The 18,771-nt window shown below is 35.2% G+C and overlaps 1 protein-coding gene across 11 annotated transcripts in view; it reads right to left on the minus strand.

Annotated features, from left to right (window-relative positions):
• Positions 1-18,771, minus strand: part of LOC113925088 (cytochrome c oxidase subunit 7B2, mitochondrial) — a 147,699-nt gene that overhangs the window by 18,997 nt on the left and 109,931 nt on the right. For 3 of the 11 annotated variants that reach the window (XM_027599617.1, XM_027599620.1, XM_027599614.1), the window contains one exon: positions 6,567-6,659. The exons of the other annotated variants lie outside the window; for them this stretch is intronic. The gene's annotated coding sequence lies outside the window, so the exon portion shown is untranslated. The remainder of the gene's footprint in view (positions 1-6,566; positions 6,660-18,771) is intronic. 11 annotated transcript variants of the gene reach the window in all.

The following is an 18,771-nucleotide window of genomic DNA, read 5'->3' on the forward strand; positions in this document are numbered from 1 at the left end:
CACCTGAAACTTATATTACACTGGACGTTAACTAACTGGAATTTAAATAAAAACTTGGAAGGAAAAAAAAAAGAAAACAAATGAACAAAGGGAAATAAAAAAGAGAAAGAGACAAACCAACAGACTCTTAATAGGGAACAAACGGATGGTTACCAGAGGGAAAGGAGGGGGTTAGGATGGGTGAAATAGGTCATGGGGTTGAAGAGCACACTTATTTTGATGAGCACTGATTGATATATGGAATTGTTGAATCACTAGAGTGTAAACTTGAAACTAATATAACACTGTAGGTTAACTATACTGGAATTAAAATTTATAAATAAATAAAGTAAAAAAATAAAAAATAAATACATAACTAATTATAAAAAAGAAAAGGAGGTCCAGTTTCAAACAACTACTAAATGAACCCTAACCATTTCCTCAGCTACCATTCATTCTTCTTACATTCCATCCAGTTTCCATCCCATCATTTTACATAAATAGATAATACAAAGGTCATTAATGGCCTCTCTGTCCCTGAAGTGGACAAGTTAAATCACCTGTCTTGACTTTTCAGCTAAAATAGCACCAATGATACATCCTCCTCTGGAAACCTTCTCTTCCATTTACCTTCTATGATATTCCCTTAGCTTTCTATCTCTATGGCTATTTCTTCTTTACAAATTCATCTTCCTCTAATAGGTTCTTAATGTAGAAGCTCTTAATGCCTCAGCCATTGGTTTCCTTATATTTTCACTTTATATGCTCTCTAGCTATTCCTCGCTATACAAATAAACTTAATTATCATGGGCAATTAGATAATTCCCAAATTGTATCTCCAAATACAAATTATTTTCTTCATTCAAGGGCACTACATGAAAATGTCTCTCTCGTAAGATAATTCAAATTCTAAGATATTCAAAAGATAATTCAAAGATAATTTGATGTCTGCAAAATCAATAGGCTAATCGTGTACAACCATGCTCTTCCATTCCTAACCCAGCAAATACCATCTCCACCCATCTAGTTGAGCAAGTGAAACTTAGAAATCATTCATGCTAAGATACCTTCAATTCCCTGGAAATATTTAATACACCATGGGATTCTTTTTTCATCCTTACAATATCTCAAACCTGCTAACCTCTCTGCAAACTATCTCCATGATGGCCCAACTTTTCTTCATATGCCTTCCTTAAATGGTGTTCCCATAATAACCTCTGCTATCTTCTGTCCCTCGACTATTCTCCCAACTGCTCACAGTGATTTTTTTTTTTGTATTTGCCCCAACAGGTTTATTAAGGTATAATTTACATATAACATTGTGTAAATTTAAGGGGTACAATGTGATGACTTCATGTATAATTTGTGAAATGACTACCACAATGAAGTTTGTTAACACATCCATTACTTTACATAGCTATAATTTTGTGTGGTGGTGTATGGAGTGTGTATGGTGGTGTAAGAACAGTGTTGTTGGGTATAATTACTATGGTATATATTAGAACCCCAGAACTTACCTTATAACTGGAAGTTTGTACCCTTTGACCAACATCTTCCCATTTCCCCTAGTCCCTGGCAACCACTTATTTACCGTCTCTATGAGTTCAGTTTTTTATATATTCCACATATAAATGAGATCATACAGTGTTTGTCTTTCTCCATCTGACTTATTTCATTTAACATAACACATTCCAGGTTCATTCATGTTGTCACAAATGACAGGATTTAGTTCTTTGTTATGCCTGAGTAATTTTCATTACAAATATATACCACATTTTCTTTATCCATTTATTTGTCAGCAAGTAATAGGTTTTTTCCAAGTCTCATGAATAATGCTGCAGTGAACATGGGAGCACAGATATCTCAAGATACTGAGACTTTGTTTCCTTTGGATATATACACAGAAGCAGGCTTATTGGATCATATGATAGTTCTATTTTTAACTGTCTGGGAACCTTTATACTTCTTTCCATAACAGCTATACTAGTTTATATTCCCACAAACAGTACACGAGGGTCTTTTTGATAATAGTCAACTTACCAGGTGTGAGGTGATAGCTCACTGTGGTTTTCATTTGCATTTCACAGTTGATAGTGATACTGAGTAACTCTTCATGTACCTATTGGTGATTTGGATGTATTCTTTGGAAAAACGTTGTTTATTCAGGCCCTCTGCCCATTTTTTAATCAGGTTACTTAATTTTTTTCCTATTGAGTTGTATAAGTTCCTTATATATTTTGGATATTAACCCCTTATCAGATATATGGTTTTCAAATACTTTATCCCCATTCTGTAGGTTGACTTTTCATTTTGTTTATTGTTTCTTTTGTGGTGCTTTTTAGTTTGATGTAGTCTGACTTGTTTATTTTTACTTTTGTTGCCTTTTAGTGTCAAATCCATAAATCACTGCCAAGACCGATGGCTAAGAGCTTTTTACCTATGTTTCCTTCTATGAGTTTTATAGTTTTGGGTCTTACACTTAAGGCTTTAATCCATTTCAAGTTAATTTTTGTGAGTGGTGTAAGGTAGGAGTCCAGTGTTATTCTTTAGGTTGTGGATATCCAGTTTTCCCAATATCATTTATTGAAGAGACTGTTCTTTCCCTGTTGTGTACTGTTGGTGCCCTTCTCAAAGATTAGTTGACTGTCTTATGTGTAAGTAGACAGTTCTCTACTGGGTTCCTGGGTTCTCTACTTGGTTCCACTAGTGTATATATCTGTTTTCATCCAGTTCCCTACTGTTTTTATTACTGTATCTTTGTACTACAATTTTATATCAAGAAGTATAAAGCCTCCACCTTTGTTCTTTTCCCTCAAGATTACTTGGCTAATTGTGGTCTTTTGTGGTTTAATATGAATTTTAGGATTGCTTTTATCTATTTATGTAAAAATTTGGTAAGGATTGCACTGAATCTGTAGATTACCTTGATGGCATGGACAATTTAACAATATTAATTCTTCCAAGCCATAAACAAAGGACATATTTCCATTTATGTGTGTCTTCTTCAGTTTCTTTCATCGATGTCTTATAGTTTTTGTTGTACAGGTCTTTCATCTCCTTGGTTAAATTTATTTCTAAAAATTTTGTTTTTGATACTATTGTAAATGAGATTGTTTTCTTAATTTCTCCTTCCAGAAGTTCATTAATGTTAGTGGGTAGAAATGCAACTGATTTTTGTATATTGGTTTGGTATACCGCAAATTTACTGAATTAGTTCTAACAGTTTTTTGGTGGAGTCTTTAAGATTTTCTGTCTATATGATCCTATCATTTGCAAATGGAGATAATTTTATTTCTTCCTTTCTCACTTGGCTGCCTTTCATTTCTTTTTCTTGCCTGATTACTCTAGCTATGACTTACAGTACTATGTTGAATAGGAATGGTGAGAATGGGCACCCCTGTATAATTCATAATCTTAGAGGAAAAACCTTCAACCTCTCTGTTAAGTATGTTAGCTGTAGGCTTGTCATGTATGGCCTTTATTATGTTGAGGCATATTCCCTCTACATCCAATTTTTGATTTTTTTCTTTGATCGTGAAAAGATGTTGAATTTTGTCAAATGCTTTTTCTAAATCTTTTGAGATGACAATATGATTTTTATCCTTCATTCTGTTAATGTGATTTATTGCATTACTGATTTATTTATGTTGAATCATTCTTCACAACTGATGTTCTATATGTAGAAACATGACTGTATCATATCTACACTGAAAAACCTTTGTTATACTCTTTGATGATTTACTTTAAAAAAATTTCAATACAAACAGTATGATATGTGTGTGAATAATTAACCTTAGTTTTCAGTCAAGGGGTTGTTAGTTAGAATTTAAAGTACACTAACCAGACATCCACACTTCAGGAATGGTTACATATACACCAGAAACTAACTATAAAAGTTTAAATCAGAGGGTTTGTTAATTAACCTAAGGGATGTTAGAAATAATTTTTTATCCATGACTAGTATTCAAGATACATGGTTAACTAGAAAGGTTTTATCAAGCCTAATGCTGTTGCATAAATAAAGACTGAGAATCTGGTAAGCACAGCAGCCTGATACACTGGGAATAGCCCTTTGGATCTAGAGTTCTATTGGTCCTAAGTTCCTCCACTGTACACAGAATTCTGTTATCTAATTCTGACTGGCTGCTCCTGCCATTAGAAAGAATTGTTTTAAAGTATGCTAAAATGCCTTAGAACAGTGTCTGAACCTATGTTCTTGTACTTTCTTTCTACTTAATTCCATATATTTAACAAAATACATCTAAGAATTTCTTTCATCATAATACCATCTAATATCAAGGACCATTATGCACACAACCTACTCCTACTACTAGAGTATACAAATACTTACCAAAATGACCTGACCAATGGTTGAAAAGCCAAATTGTTTTAGGTCAGGACACAGTATTACACAATAGTTTCTTTTTTTTAAAGGAATAAAAATAAATCACCTGTATTTATATATTTAATAAGCTGCCTTTAGTGGTCACATAATCACTAGACATTGAAATACACTGCTTTTAAGATAAAGACTAACATCCTTGACATGATTGCCCAGGTTGTTTGGGCTGCCATAAAAAAAAAAAAAAAAATGGCATTGCTTGCATGGCTTAAACAACAGAATTTTATTGGGCGTCTGGGTGGCTCAGATGGCTCAGCGTCTGCCTTCGGCTCAGGTCATGATCCTGGAGTCCTGGGATCGAGTCCCGCATCGAGCTCCCTGCTCTTTGGGAGCCTGCTTCTCCCTCTGCCCCTCTCTCTCTCTCTCTCTCTCCCCCTCCCTCTCTCTGTCTCTCATGAATAAATAAATAAAATCTTAAAAAAAAAACAGAATTTTATTTTCTCACAGTTCTGAGGCTGGAACATTGAGAATCAAGATCTGGCAGAGTGGGGCGCCTGGGTGGCTCAGTTGTTAAGCATCTGCCTTTGGCTCAGGTCATGATCCCAGGGTCCAGGGATCGAGCCCCACATCGGGCTCCTTGCTCAGCGGGGAGTCTGCTTCTCCCTCTCCCTCTGCCTGCCACTCTACCTACCTGTGCTCTCTGTCAAATAAATAAATAAAATTTTTAAAAAAAAATATCCGGCAGGGTTCATTTTCTGGTGAGAACTCTCTTTCTGGCTTGGAAATGGCTGCCTCTTTGTTGTCTTCACATGGAGGAGTTTGAGCAAGCTCAGTGTCTTCTTTCTGTTCTTACATGGCACCAGCCCTAGAACATGAGGTCCCCACCCAAGTGACTGATTTAACCTGTATCATCTCCTCACTTGCCCTATTTTCAAAAATAGTCACATTGGGGACTAGGGCTTCCACATATGAATTCTGGGGACACAGAAACATTCAGTCCACGACAACGATCTATTATAAGGTTTTTATGATCCTTGTTCACTTAATCAGCAACATCTCACACAAATCTATTCACTTTCTGCATTCTGGTTACATGTGGTTTCCCAGTAGTTTCTGGAAACACTCATTCCTTCTCTCCACTGAGTTCTTTCTCATAGTAGGAAATTCTAACTCACTCCTCTGTTATCAGCTCAAAATATTCTCAGAGATCTTTATATTTCCTCATTTATTGTTTCAACTACTTAAAAGCAACAAATTAGGTCTATAACATGCATCATTTGGAATTTTACTGAAGCATACATATGAATTTGTTTACTGGTGGTGATGCAGTGCATTGCATGCCATTTAATGAATATTTGTATGTCTACTTTAGAATCCACTTACATCAATATTTTATTCTCTTTTAACTTCCTTCAGAAAACATGGAAGTTAGTTATTATCCTCATTTTAGAGCAGACAAAAATGAGAAGATTTTATGTTATGCTATTATTTGTAAGTTTGAGTATTTATTGAAATAGCAGTAAAAAAATGCATTATTTGCCCTTATGGAGCTTACAAACTCAGTGGGGGAGCAAATCACTGAACAATCACAATCTTTTATAATTACACTAAATGATAAATTCTGTAAAAATGCTAAGTATTATAAAAATGGGAATAGAAGAGTAATGTTAATTTCTGTTGGCAGGAAAGATTTCTCTGAGGAAAAGACATTTAGGGTGAGACAATACAATGATCAGAAAGTAATATTCCAGTATAAGAGGGAAAAAGAAATTCTAAGAAGGTGCAATACACATGGAGGCCTGGAAGTAAAAACTGAAAAGATCAGTATGTCTGAAGCATTGTGAACTAGAGAGAAGCTAGCAGGTAAGTTAGAAAAGGTTGACAAGGAGCCAGTAATGCAGAATCTTACAGGACTCAAAGGGATTTTGGATTTTATTTGTAAGTATAATATTTCATTGTAATTGCATTACATAACCATTTCTATAGTACTATTTATAGAAATGGAGGTAATATTTATTCAAGCAAAGTTCAGTAGAAATCTGTTCATAGCAATTTAAGATAAACTGGTATAGATATACTGTTTCCCAATGTTCTAAATTGAGAGTAATAGAGTATAGAAAATCTAGACAAGTGGGTGGTTGCACGGCCCTCAGAAAGTCAGTCTCCCTCTCTGTCTCAATTAGCCATTATCATGGTCATATGTTGGGCAGGAGTTACATAACAGTCAATTCATGTCTCCACATACTGTCAAGTGCCTAAATGTGCAGATAGTCTGTGTGGCTTCTTAATTGATGAAAGTTTCATATATTTCCAGTCTCCAGAAGCACAGGTAACAAAGCTGAAATTACATGGAGAAAAGAATAAGGAGACATTCTACCTCAGGGAAAAAAAAAAAGTAAATTAGTACATTATAAGAATAGCTATGTATGGGTCCAAATCTCCTTCCTAGTGTGTTTCTGATTAAGATTTCTATTTGTAGTAATGTGTCAGGACAGATGGAAGTATGTATATTCTCAAAGCAGAGGTTCAGTGATAGTGGAACCCAGACAATGCAGCAGTTTTAACCAGCATTTATTCTGGGATCTTTTCTTCAAAAAAGTGAACTTGAACTTCAGTTTTCATGATTTCACTGTGTGTAGAAACTAATAACCAAAACCCAAACTCGTCCAAGGCAGGAAACCTATCTTCTTGTAACTAAGATTCCAAAGGGTTATATCTTTAGGGAAAAGGCAGACCAGAAATAACCCACTCTGTAGAAAACTGCAAGAAAACTAATTATCTTAAAACTTGAAACTACCTGGAGAACATTGGTTAAAAATGGTGATTACGATTTTTGAACCACCAACCGGCCCTCCTGCAGGTTTTACAGCCCAATTTCACACTGTCTTGGTAGTCTGAAAGCCCTCAAGTTGAGAATATAATTTAGAGATCCTAGACTTATAGTAAATGTAAATCCTCTCCAGAAGCACACACTTCTATCCCAGATCTCAGAAGATTCCACAATTAAAAATCTAAGGAAAATAATCAGTTCATAGAGAAAGTACAAATTACAAAGGAAACAAGGCACCAAGGGCAAGATCCAGAAGAAATAATAAAATAAATAGACTTACAAGTATTTCAGATAATAGAATTATCAGAGACACACTCTAAAATAAACATATTTATTACATTCAAAGAATTCTGTAAAGCCTCAGAATATATTCTGTGAACAAGAAATTATAAAGAATGACTAAGAAGATTTGAAAAGGAACCAAGGATAATTTCTAAAAATATAATTAAAATTAAAAATCCAGTGAATGGGTTTAATGGCAGTCACAACTGAAGAGAGAATTACTGAAAAAGAAAGTAAATCTGAGGAAATTATTCAGAAGTCAGCTGAAAGAAACAAAGGAAAAAATATGAGAAAAGGTTTTTGATGTGTCCAAATGCTTAGAAGAGAACTCAGAATCACACTGGTGAGTATATGCAGAAGCAAACTACAGTAAAATATGCCTTCCAACTGGGCTAGGGAATTCCTCCTTCTTTTGACCCTTAAAACCACTCTGACCTTTAATTTCTCAGTCACTTAAGATGCCTGAAAATCAAACACAAGAAAAGTTCTTGCAAGGCAGGTAAGTTACATATCAAGCTAAGTGTTCTCTTAGCAGGGCCTCAGCTCTTTCTTAATCAGAGCCTTTTTAAGTGAGTAGAAAAGGCTTTAAAAACGATGCTACGCCAGCAGAAGCCAGAGCTCTCTGAAAAATAGCCCTTACTTCTATATGTACTTGTCAGCAGAACCAGTAGCAGGGGGCCACCTAAATGATAGTATCTGGAGTGCAAAATCATTTCCTGCTGTTTTCATGCAGCCAAGGTATCCATTAAAGAGCTGGCCCAGCTTCCAGAGGCACATTAGAAATGGCCTTCACTAAATACACAGTCTCCTCTTCCTTCCACATATAGATTATATTGCTTTAATTGGTCAGTCATTCCTACTGTGTTCTCCTGGTCCCAGGACAAGGGAGATTGTCGAACTGTTCCTGTATGTGTTACGATAACACTGTTTCTTGCTGAGGAAGAAAGAATAGAATTAAGGCTGAGAATATATTTTTCAGAGGCTATTAGTTCCTTTTAGTTTTATGTCTGAATCTGAATGTTTGGACTTGATATCCCAAGCTGTTTGAAACTCAAAGGTTCATTGCTTTGCCCCAGGGAAATATGGATCTCTGCTGGCCAATATGATGAATTGCTTTTTGTTATGCCCTTCTCAGACCTTTGGAAGTATTAAGGATTAAAAATCAAGAGAGCCCAGGAGAAATCAGAAATTCTACCTATAGGTCAGAAGTTGTTGAGAAGAGTGAATTACAAGAGGCCTAAAAATCCCATCATCCATTAAAGCACCATACTGATCTCTTTAATCACGACTGTCACCTATCTGCCTATTGTCTATATTTTTTAAAACCACATTGATGAGACTGCAAATATCTACAGGAACACTATGATCCTGGGTACAGGAACACTATGATCCTGGGTGCAGGATCCAGGAAATTCTAGTCTCAGCTCTGCAACTTGATTAACTATGTGACCTTAGCCAGGCAGCAAATTTTCTATGTTTCACTCTCCTCATATGTAAATAAGGATAATAATAACTATTGTGGTCTAAGAAGAAATGATGTATAAGAAGTTTAATGAGAGGAGAAATAGGTGACAACAGAATATGGTGCCCAGCAGAGAACAAAAGGATTCTTAGCTCTATAATTGCATATATCGAACTTTATTAAAAATGCTTGCCTGACTTTTTTTCCCACTTAGTCGTAAACTTGTTAAGAATAGGAACTTGGGACACCTGGGTGGCTCAGATGGTTGGGCATCTGCCTTCCACTCAGGTCATGATCCCAGGGTCCTGGGATGAAGCCCCTGCATCAGGCTCCCTGCTCGATGGGGAGCCTGCTTCTCCTTCCCCCCTACTACTCCTCCTGCTTGTGCTTTCTCACTCTCTTTGTCAAATAAATAAATAAAATCTTAAAAAAAAAAAAGAATAGGAACTCTTGATTCATATTTGAATTCCTAGCTCCTATGGAATATCTTACCTATAAAAGTTACTGATAAACATTTGCTGAATGAATGAATTCTAATAGAGCTAAGTCAAGATAGGAATCCAGACATAGGACCATACTGGAGAAGATAGGGAAATGAGGGAGGAGGAAGAGTGTTATGCATCACAGCTTGTACATGTCTTTTCAGTTAAATGGAAATATATACACACACGTGTGCGCACACACACACACAGTAGCTATATATACATATAATTTCTATATACATTATATAAAATATTTATATAAAAATATATACATATATAAAATACCTTGTATCAATTTTCCTTTTTTAAAAGAGTATAACTTCATGAACTTAGAAGGAAAGACATTTCCCATTTCCCTATTTGTGTGTGTGTTGGTGGGGGGGGGGGGGGCACTGTGCATGTGTGCTCTTTATGTTAGATGGTTTTACAGCAGACCCAAGGGTAGAATCCTACCAATAGTGACCCAAGCGGTTTAGCTGGTCCTAAAATTTTCTTCAATATATTTTCCAGAGGACTACAACATTTAAACCTTCATGTACGAAATAAGAACTCTTATCCTGCTCCTGATCGTTTCTATCAGAGTTCATCAACATGATAATTCAAATGAATTTAGTCCCTATTTAGACTTTATGTACTTAGACAATTATCTCCCCATCCCTGCCAAATCGTAATTTATGAACTTAAGAGGCAAAAGATCCAGCACAAGGCAGGTAGAGAGTCTTTGTTTTTTATGATTTCTTAAATAAAAAATCAAAACCACCAGAGAATTCAAATATCATTTGTATCTGAAGCTACATCCATATGTGTTATATAAACATATATGCATTTACACATAAACACAAAACAAAAAGATGACTAATGACTTCAGCAACAAACTGATTCTCTACCTAGGTTTTACTTAAGCATATTTGAATGTTTTCAGGTACCCTGAATATAACTTTACAACATGAGGAAGGTAATTCAAACTCTTGTAGGACAGTAAGGAAGACAGAAAATAGTTTAGAAATAATAATATATCCAATGACAACACGTTCAGGTCAGCTTCACTCAGGGAGTAGGCAACCACTTACACGATTCAACTGAAGTTATCTGAAAGATTACCTTTCCAAAACTGTTTTCCTTTTCAAACTGCTACTATGCCAGAATTCTTTAGCATTTTTGTTTACTATTTAGGATCTTTAAGTGTATATATTAAGGAAGTATTAATTTCCTCTTTGCTTAGATGTTATCAACTTAACATTTATTTACAGATTTAAAAATAAAATACTGCCACATTAAATGTACATTAAATATATTAAATGTATTCATTGATTATTAGATAAATTTCAGTAATTTTGACAGAGAAAAATTCAAAACAATAAAATGCATTTTTCACTTAAAAGAAAAAGGAACAAAACAGTCAGCTATGTTAGGTGTTTAAGTGGAATGATCACAATCTAGTACCTGATCTTTATCCTCACAAAAATTCCTTTTTCCATCCAGCAATTTATGTGGATTGTTTAGGTTGCAGATGTTCAAATCATACTGTCCAATCTCACAGTCTTAGACACCAGGATGATTTACTGCTAATGTCTACTTACTGCAGTATTCAGGGTACCTATCTCCTATAAACAGAGACTCTAGGAAACCAAATTACCTAAGGAGTTTGTGTGGTGAGCTTTAAATAAGATTTAAAAAACTTTCTTAAAATTGTTGAATGTAAAGCACAAGGCATGCATAAATGTCCACAGAAGTTAGAAAAATAATAGAAAAGTGGCAAATGGGCTGAAGGTTTCTTAAGAATCAGGTAGATATTTTTTACACTTCAACAAAAATATATGTATTCTTTGTTTTCTTAAAACAGGAAATACAATGTCCATTTGTAAGCTGATTTAATTTTCCATTCTGAGTCAGGGGCACAGAGAAATATTCCTCTACTACTATAAAGAAAACCCATAGTGTAAGCATGACAAAAAAATGAGAATGAACACTAAGCTTTAGTGTTGGGAGAAACAGGCTATGTTGGAAACCATGGTTAACTAATGAAATAACGTTCTTTAATTGTACTTGACTTTTGTGCCTTGCTCGAACTTGAGCTATATTTCCAGATCTAATTTTTAAAGAAGAGCTGAATATCTAAGTTATGAATGTGAAATATCCTGATTTTTAAGAGTAGATTTAGTTTCTAAATAAGATGCAGGGCAAACTAAACACATCTGAAACCATATTCAGTCTATGGCCTGCTTCTTTAAGACCTTTATCTAGAGGAATGTTAACTATGGTCTGAGTATTTGTGCTTCCCCTTTACCCCCTATTTTGAAATCCTAACCCCCAAAGGGAATGGTATTTGACATACTGGATCCTTTGGGAGGTGCTTAAATCTTGAAGGTGGAGCCCTCACGAATGGGATTAGTGCCTTACAAAAGAGTCTCCAAAGTGATCTCTAGCCCTGTTCACCATGTGAGGACACAGTAAGTCACAGTGAGAAGTCCACAGGCTGCAACCCAGAAGAGGGCCTGCACCTGACCATGCTGGCACTCTGATCTCAGACTTCTGGCCTCCAGAACTGTTGTTTATAAGCTACTCAGTGCATGCTATTTGTTGTAATAGTCCGAACTAAGCGATGTTTCAGTTAGACAATGACTAAATTTATTTTTATGATCCAGAGAAAGCTATAGTAACTGGAAACATGTGTTCTCATAATTTCCTCCTTCTCTTTGGGCTCTTTGTTCTCTTTGGGCTGACATGGATTTCTGCTCTCATGCTCTGGTTTTTAAGGAATCCATGAATGGCTCATTAACAGTTTCTTTCTAGAAAGATACAGAATTGGTTAGGTTATACTTTCTGTGGTTACTTTTCAGTCAAGAGGTTCACCCTTTTAATGTTTTCAAACAGCTATTACTCCCTTCTTAGAAGGTGCTTCCAATTTTTGCGAGTGATTCTCTTTGAAAACACCACCTTCCTTACTTGCCTGGGCTAGCAACACATTTATAACTCATTATCTTAGGACTTGGTTCTTCTACTCATGGCTATTTTAAATGACTCTGTGTTGGATTTTAAATCTGCCTGACCTTGCCTCAAATTCAGAGAAATTATACTAACTCCCTGTTTGATTATACTCAGTAGTGCTCCGGTGCTCTCGTTTTATTAATTTTTCATGCATATCACACCACCTTCCCACTCTGAATCTTTTGTAGATAGTCTTACTATGGTACAAAGTGAAGTACTTGATGAAAGCGAAGGTGATGTCTGCCTTATTCTTCTTCCATTGGTAGACTTGTCTGTTTCCCCTAACTCCAAGTGTAAAGTATCATTTGTTGGTATTGATGGCTATATGTAGTTTACTTATTATTTTTTTCCCTTCTATGCTATATACCCTGCTCTTCTTTCATATCTCTATCCATTTTGAAAGCTCAAAACTTTTTACCTATACCTCTCTTCCTCACAAATTTTATTGTTGGTGGGTAAAGATGGTAGCTGATAATAAGTCCGCTTAAGGGTGGTAAAGGGACATTTTTCCTAGGGCTAATTCTGCTTCTCCAAAAGAGAAACAATTTAAATGTATCAGAAATTTGATTAAATGTAAAAATTATATTTTTACTATTCAATTCACACAGCAAGTCATTCACTCAGAAACATAAAGCACCATGTAAGAAGACAGCTTATGTTTTCTTTATAAATAAATAAAGATCCACCTTTTAATTTTTTTAAATAGATAATCAGTGTTCCCATATTGCTGAAATAAAATTAGGTTTCTCTAAGTTTTAGTATTCCGATTTATTACTTCAACTACATTATACCTCAAGTGTAGACATTATATGTGATACTGCTTGATACTTAAACTGCAAGCATATCAGACTGCTAGTCAGATTCTTTTGTATTACTTAAGATAATGACTAAGAAAAGATAAGTTCTATTCTTTATAGGAAAGTATAAATATGATTTCTAGTATGTTATGAAAAGCATGTCTTTATAAAACTGTATTTTGCAAACCAGATTATCAGAGATTTCTAGAGACAAATTTTATTGTTATAGCCATATATTGTTGAAAGAATCATCTCTATTCAGTTTGGTGTTCTAATGCAATTGCAAAAAGTCACTGTACTTTAGGATGACTTTAAAATCTTTCATCATGGAAAGCATAATACCTAGTTTTTAGAATTCCACATTTCCCTGAAGTATATTGCACATTTCTGTACACTACTTTTACTAGCATAATCTTTTACTGTTCAATGATAAATATGTTGTTTAAATGCTTTTGTCTAATTGGATCATGCTGCAATGAAAAACCGTCTGCATTATGTATAGATGTATAATAGGAAACTCCCAAATAATGTCTTTTTTCTCTACATACAAAGTAAAATCTGTTACAGCAGCAGATACATGAAGAGCCAAAACCTTCAATTATTTATGATATCTTCAAGAACAGTGAATGGGGTTCAATGGGGCAAAAGTAAGACGAATTAGAAAAGAACTTTAGAGGTAGATTTTGGCTCAACACAAAGATGATGATTATAAATATTAAAGCTATCTTAAAAGGAAACAGGCTTTCTTGTAAGGTAGAGAGATCCCTGTTAACTGAGGTGTTTAAGGAGGCCTGATGGTAGTGGCAAATTCAAATACAAAGCAGAACAATGGCAAACATTATTTTCAAATCCCTGTCAAAAGGTGAAAATGCCAATAATTGGCAATTTTAAAAAAGATAGTAGAATATTGATTTAAATGAAAGAACACATATCTAAATATGTATTTGTTGTGTATTAGAATTTTCCTGTGTCCTGGAGATAAAACAGTAACTAAGACATATGTCTGACTTCATGAAATAATCTTTTCCTGAAATTCAAACATTTTGGTAACCTAGAAGATGCAGTTTCATTAGAGTTTGAGAAAATATTATGTCTTAGTTGGCTTAAGCTGCTCTAACAAAATACCATAATCTAGGTAGTTTAAACAATAGACATTTATTTCTCACAGTTTTGGAGGCTAGGGAGTCCAAGATCAAGGTGCTTGCCAATTTGGTTCCTGCTGAGAGCCCTTTTCCTGGCTTGCAAACTGCTGCCTTTTCACTATGCCCTCACATGTTGAGAGAGCAAGATCTGGTCTCTTCTTGTAAAGACACACTCATCCTTTATGGGAGTCCCACCCTTTTAATCTCATATAAATGTAATTACCTTCCAAAGGTTCCACCTCCTATCATCACCTTAGGGTTTAAAGCTTCAACATGTGAGTTTTGGGAGGACACAAACATTCAGTTTATAACAACATATATGAGAGTATCTAAAAACACCCTCAACATATTCATTTAACAGGTATTTACTGAACCTACTATATGCTTGGACTACTGTGGATACAGAAAGGACCAAAACAGACAAAGATTTCCATAGTCTTATAGCATACATTCTAATGGAGGGGAGAAAACAACCAACAAAGTAAGTCCTATAATGTAGAAAATAGTAAATGCTAAAGAGAAAAACAAAGGGGATGGGCATGGGGATGACAATGAGTGTACGTAATTTAGAACTGGGTATTGAAGAAAAGGCCCCACTAAAAAGATGGTTATTTGGGCAGAGACTTAAAGGAAGTGAGACAGTAAACCATTGGCTAACTGAAAGAAAAGACAGAGGCAAAAGCAAATAAAAAAATCCTCAGAGCACAGTGATCTTCATGTATTCCATAAACAATAAAGAGGCCAGTGAGGCTGGTGAAGTAAACAAGAAAGTAGGTCGAAATTAAAAGAGGAAATAAAAGACAAGATCAGGTAGGGATTTATAAGCTATTTTAAAGATTTTGGCCTACCTCTGAATGAGACAGGCAGCTAATAAAGAGTAATGAGCAAAAGAAAGACAATTTCAATTGTAATTTCAAAACACGATTGCTTTGTGGAAAGAGGCTATGGAGGAATAAGGGTGAAGGAAGGAGGTTTTTATAAATCCAGGTAATAATAATTGTGGCTTAGAGTAGGACAGTAGCAATGGAAATGGTGAGAAGTGGCAGAATTACGGATATACTCTCAAAGTAGAGCTTAACAGGATTTCCTGATTGGAATGTGGGGATGATGATAAAAAGAATCAAGGATGATTCCATGTTTTGTTGGCCGCAGCAAGTGAAAGGGTGGCATCCGTGGGGGAGGGGCTGGGAGTATGTTAGGAAAAGGGCAAGAATTTTGTTTTGGATATGTTAGGTTTGGGAAGTCTACTAGTCATCTAAATAAAAATGCTGAGTAAACATTTGGACATGTAGGTTGGGAGTATAAAAAAAGGCTGGGCTAGAGGTAGAAATTAGGGAGTCATTAGCATATTGATGGTGTTTTGGTTAGCTCTGCAGCAGCAACAACTCTATTCCCCAAATCTTACTGGGCTGCAACAACAAATATTTATTTCTCACTCACATTACTTCTTGGTTGCTATATGGGCTTCATGCTGCACTTCTGATTTGTTTTCTTATTTCAGCATCCTGCCTGAAGGACAAATCTCTTTCTGAGAAATACCAGTCTTGTTTTATATGACAAAATGAGAGCAAGAGTATTAACACATAAAGCTTCTGTTAAGACCTGGCATACCGTCATTTCCACTCATATTTCATTGGCCTAACCCAGTCAATCGCATGATCAAGCCCAAGAAAGGAGTAGTGACGTAACTCCACCTACAAGGGGGCACAGTTCAATGTTAGTCACATTGCAAGAGGGAAAACGTGAAATCTTGTTACAGACACAGAACGAATGAGTGCAATGCTATAATCTATCGCAGATACATAACTGTATTTAAAACCCCAGACTAAATGATATCAAGTAAGTGAGTAAAGAAAAAGAAGAGAAATTATCAAGGACTGAGTCCTGGATCATTCTGTCATTAAAGGTTGACCACATGAGGAAAAACTGGTAAAGGAGACTGAGAAAAAACTACCAGTGAAATAGAAAAGCAGGGGAGTGTGGTCAACTGGAAGCTGACTACAGAAGGAATTTCAAGGAAAAGACAATTATTTGTGTCAAATGTCAATGATAAGTTAATGTGAACTGACAAATGACCATTGAATTTAGTAATATGGGAAGACTCTGGACTTAGACAAGGAAATTTCACTGGAGTAAAAGAGAAATAGCTTGAATTCAATGGTTTTAAGAAAAACGGAAGACATACAACTGGATGCAGTCAGTATACGTAACTTATGAGGAATTCTGCTTTTAACAAACAGCAGATAAACGAGTCAGTAACTAAAGAGGAAAGTGAGGTAAAGAGAAAGCGTGGTGTGTGTGTTTATGTGTGTGTGTGTGTGTGTGTGTGTGTGTGTGTGTGTTAAATAATGGAGAATAATGATACCTATGTCCTCTGATTGAAAATTATCTCACAGAGAGAGAGAAAAAATATAAGAGGAAGGGGAAAATTGTTAAAACAAGGTCATTAACTAGACAAGAAAAAAGGGATCCTGGGTATAAATGGAGGGGCTGCTCTCAGAGTGGTACTTATCTGTATTAAAAGAATGAAGGCAGATATGTAGGTACAGATGCTGGCAGGTAGATAAGCTCCATTTTTTTCAAGAAATGCATAGAGCTGTAAATTAAGAAGCAGTAGACAAGGAAAAGCAGAATGTCATAGTGGAGAAAGGCATTGCACGGTTTTAGTTCCTGGTTTAGTCCTTCCCAGCCATATGACTTAAGGCAAATCACAAACCTGTGTTTTCTCAATTTCTTCAGTGGTAGATGGAGATACTGGTGTCAACATAATAAAGTTGAGAGGGATTAAATGACATAATGTATCTATCTTTCCTCAATAAAATATAAGTTAGATGAAGACATGAATTTCCACCCTTTTTTTTTTTACATTATATCCTTAGTGCTTAAGTGTCTAAGACTTAGTAGGCACATAACTAATAACGAATAAAAACATCTGAGAAGTATTTACATGGTACTTGGCATATGGAAAGTGTTCAATAAATGTGACTTATTATTATTACTACCAGTTACTAATTTTAATACCTTCATTGATTGATCATAGTGAAATGATCCCTTTCTTAATAAAGACAAAGGACATTTCTTTATTGTGGTTGAGGTGGGTGTGAGGTAGAGGGAGGATATAAGGTGTGATCTGAAAATCAAATTCTTATTTGATTCTTATTTCAAAGTACCAGTTACTTTGAAAACTTCCAGATTCTTCCTCAGAAATATCCATGAATAAGGCTAAAAACTTTCCTATCACTATCATTACTATTTATATTTTTCCTAAAAGGAGTTACAGCACCTCCTATTCTCATTAACTTTCCTTTTTCATTACCGGGGCACCTGGGTGGCTCAGCTGGTTAAGCATGCAATTCTTAATTTCAGCTCAGGTCATGATCTCAGGGTCATGAGATGGAGCCCCAGGTCGGGCTCCACGCAGAGCACAGACTCTGCTTGTCCCTCTTCCTCTGCTCCTCCCCTCAATCATTCTCTCTCTCTCCCCACCCTCTCTCAAATAAACAAAATCTTCAATACACAGTAACCATGACAATAGCCGCATTCAGCAAACCAGGTTATCTTCTGAGTTCTCTAAGCGATCAGTATTTTCTCTTAGTAATAGTGCAGATATAGGTAAATACATGCAGATTTTGAGTTTCATTTTTTTTAATGACTACCCAACCAAAATGTTCATTGACTAGAAACAAGAAAACTAAACATCATTTATCAAATTCAATTATGAGTGGCCTACTTAAGTAGTTTCCTGCTGTTCCTCAAGTTTAAAAATGTACATTTGATGCTAATGCATGAGATGAAGCATATAGAATCAATAGACATTTTAAAAATATACCTCATATCTTGCACACTTAATCACATCAACTGATGATCCACTGAATAATTTGATGGATCAATTAGCTCCATCAGCATTAAAATATGTCAGTATTTTTAGCATCTGTTAATTCAGCTAACAGAATGATCAATGAAACTACATTTTCACTGTAGTAATTCAATAGTCCTTTCTGCCTAATTTATTCAAATGTAAGGCTCCCATTCTTTTCAAGTAACAATATTTTATGTAGTATTCATGTGTTCTCATTCAATAAAACACTGAGTTTTCATAATTGTATACATTCAAAAAACACAATTATCAAACACATATTAGATGATACTCTTGCATTGTAGATACTGGAAATGTTTACATTCGTTGATATAATTCTTTTGACAAAGAGCACAGATTTACCAAGTAAAGCTTAGAAGTCATTTACCTAACCATCTACAAATATTGACTGAATGACCAAAGCTATTGGCTATAACTGACTTAAAATTTATATGCCAGAGACTATAATTAGAAACGTATTTAAATTGTCATATCTAATTCCTATACTACCTAAACAGGCAATATTATTCCCAAAACACAAATAAGAATTTAATAAGCTTGATTAGATTCAATGACTTATCCATGGTTACATGGCTAGAATATGGTAAATC

This window comes from Zalophus californianus, chromosome 2, assembly GCF_009762305.2.
Source record: "Zalophus californianus isolate mZalCal1 chromosome 2, mZalCal1.pri.v2, whole genome shotgun sequence".
Lineage (NCBI taxonomy): Eukaryota > Metazoa > Chordata > Mammalia > Carnivora > Otariidae > Zalophus > Zalophus californianus.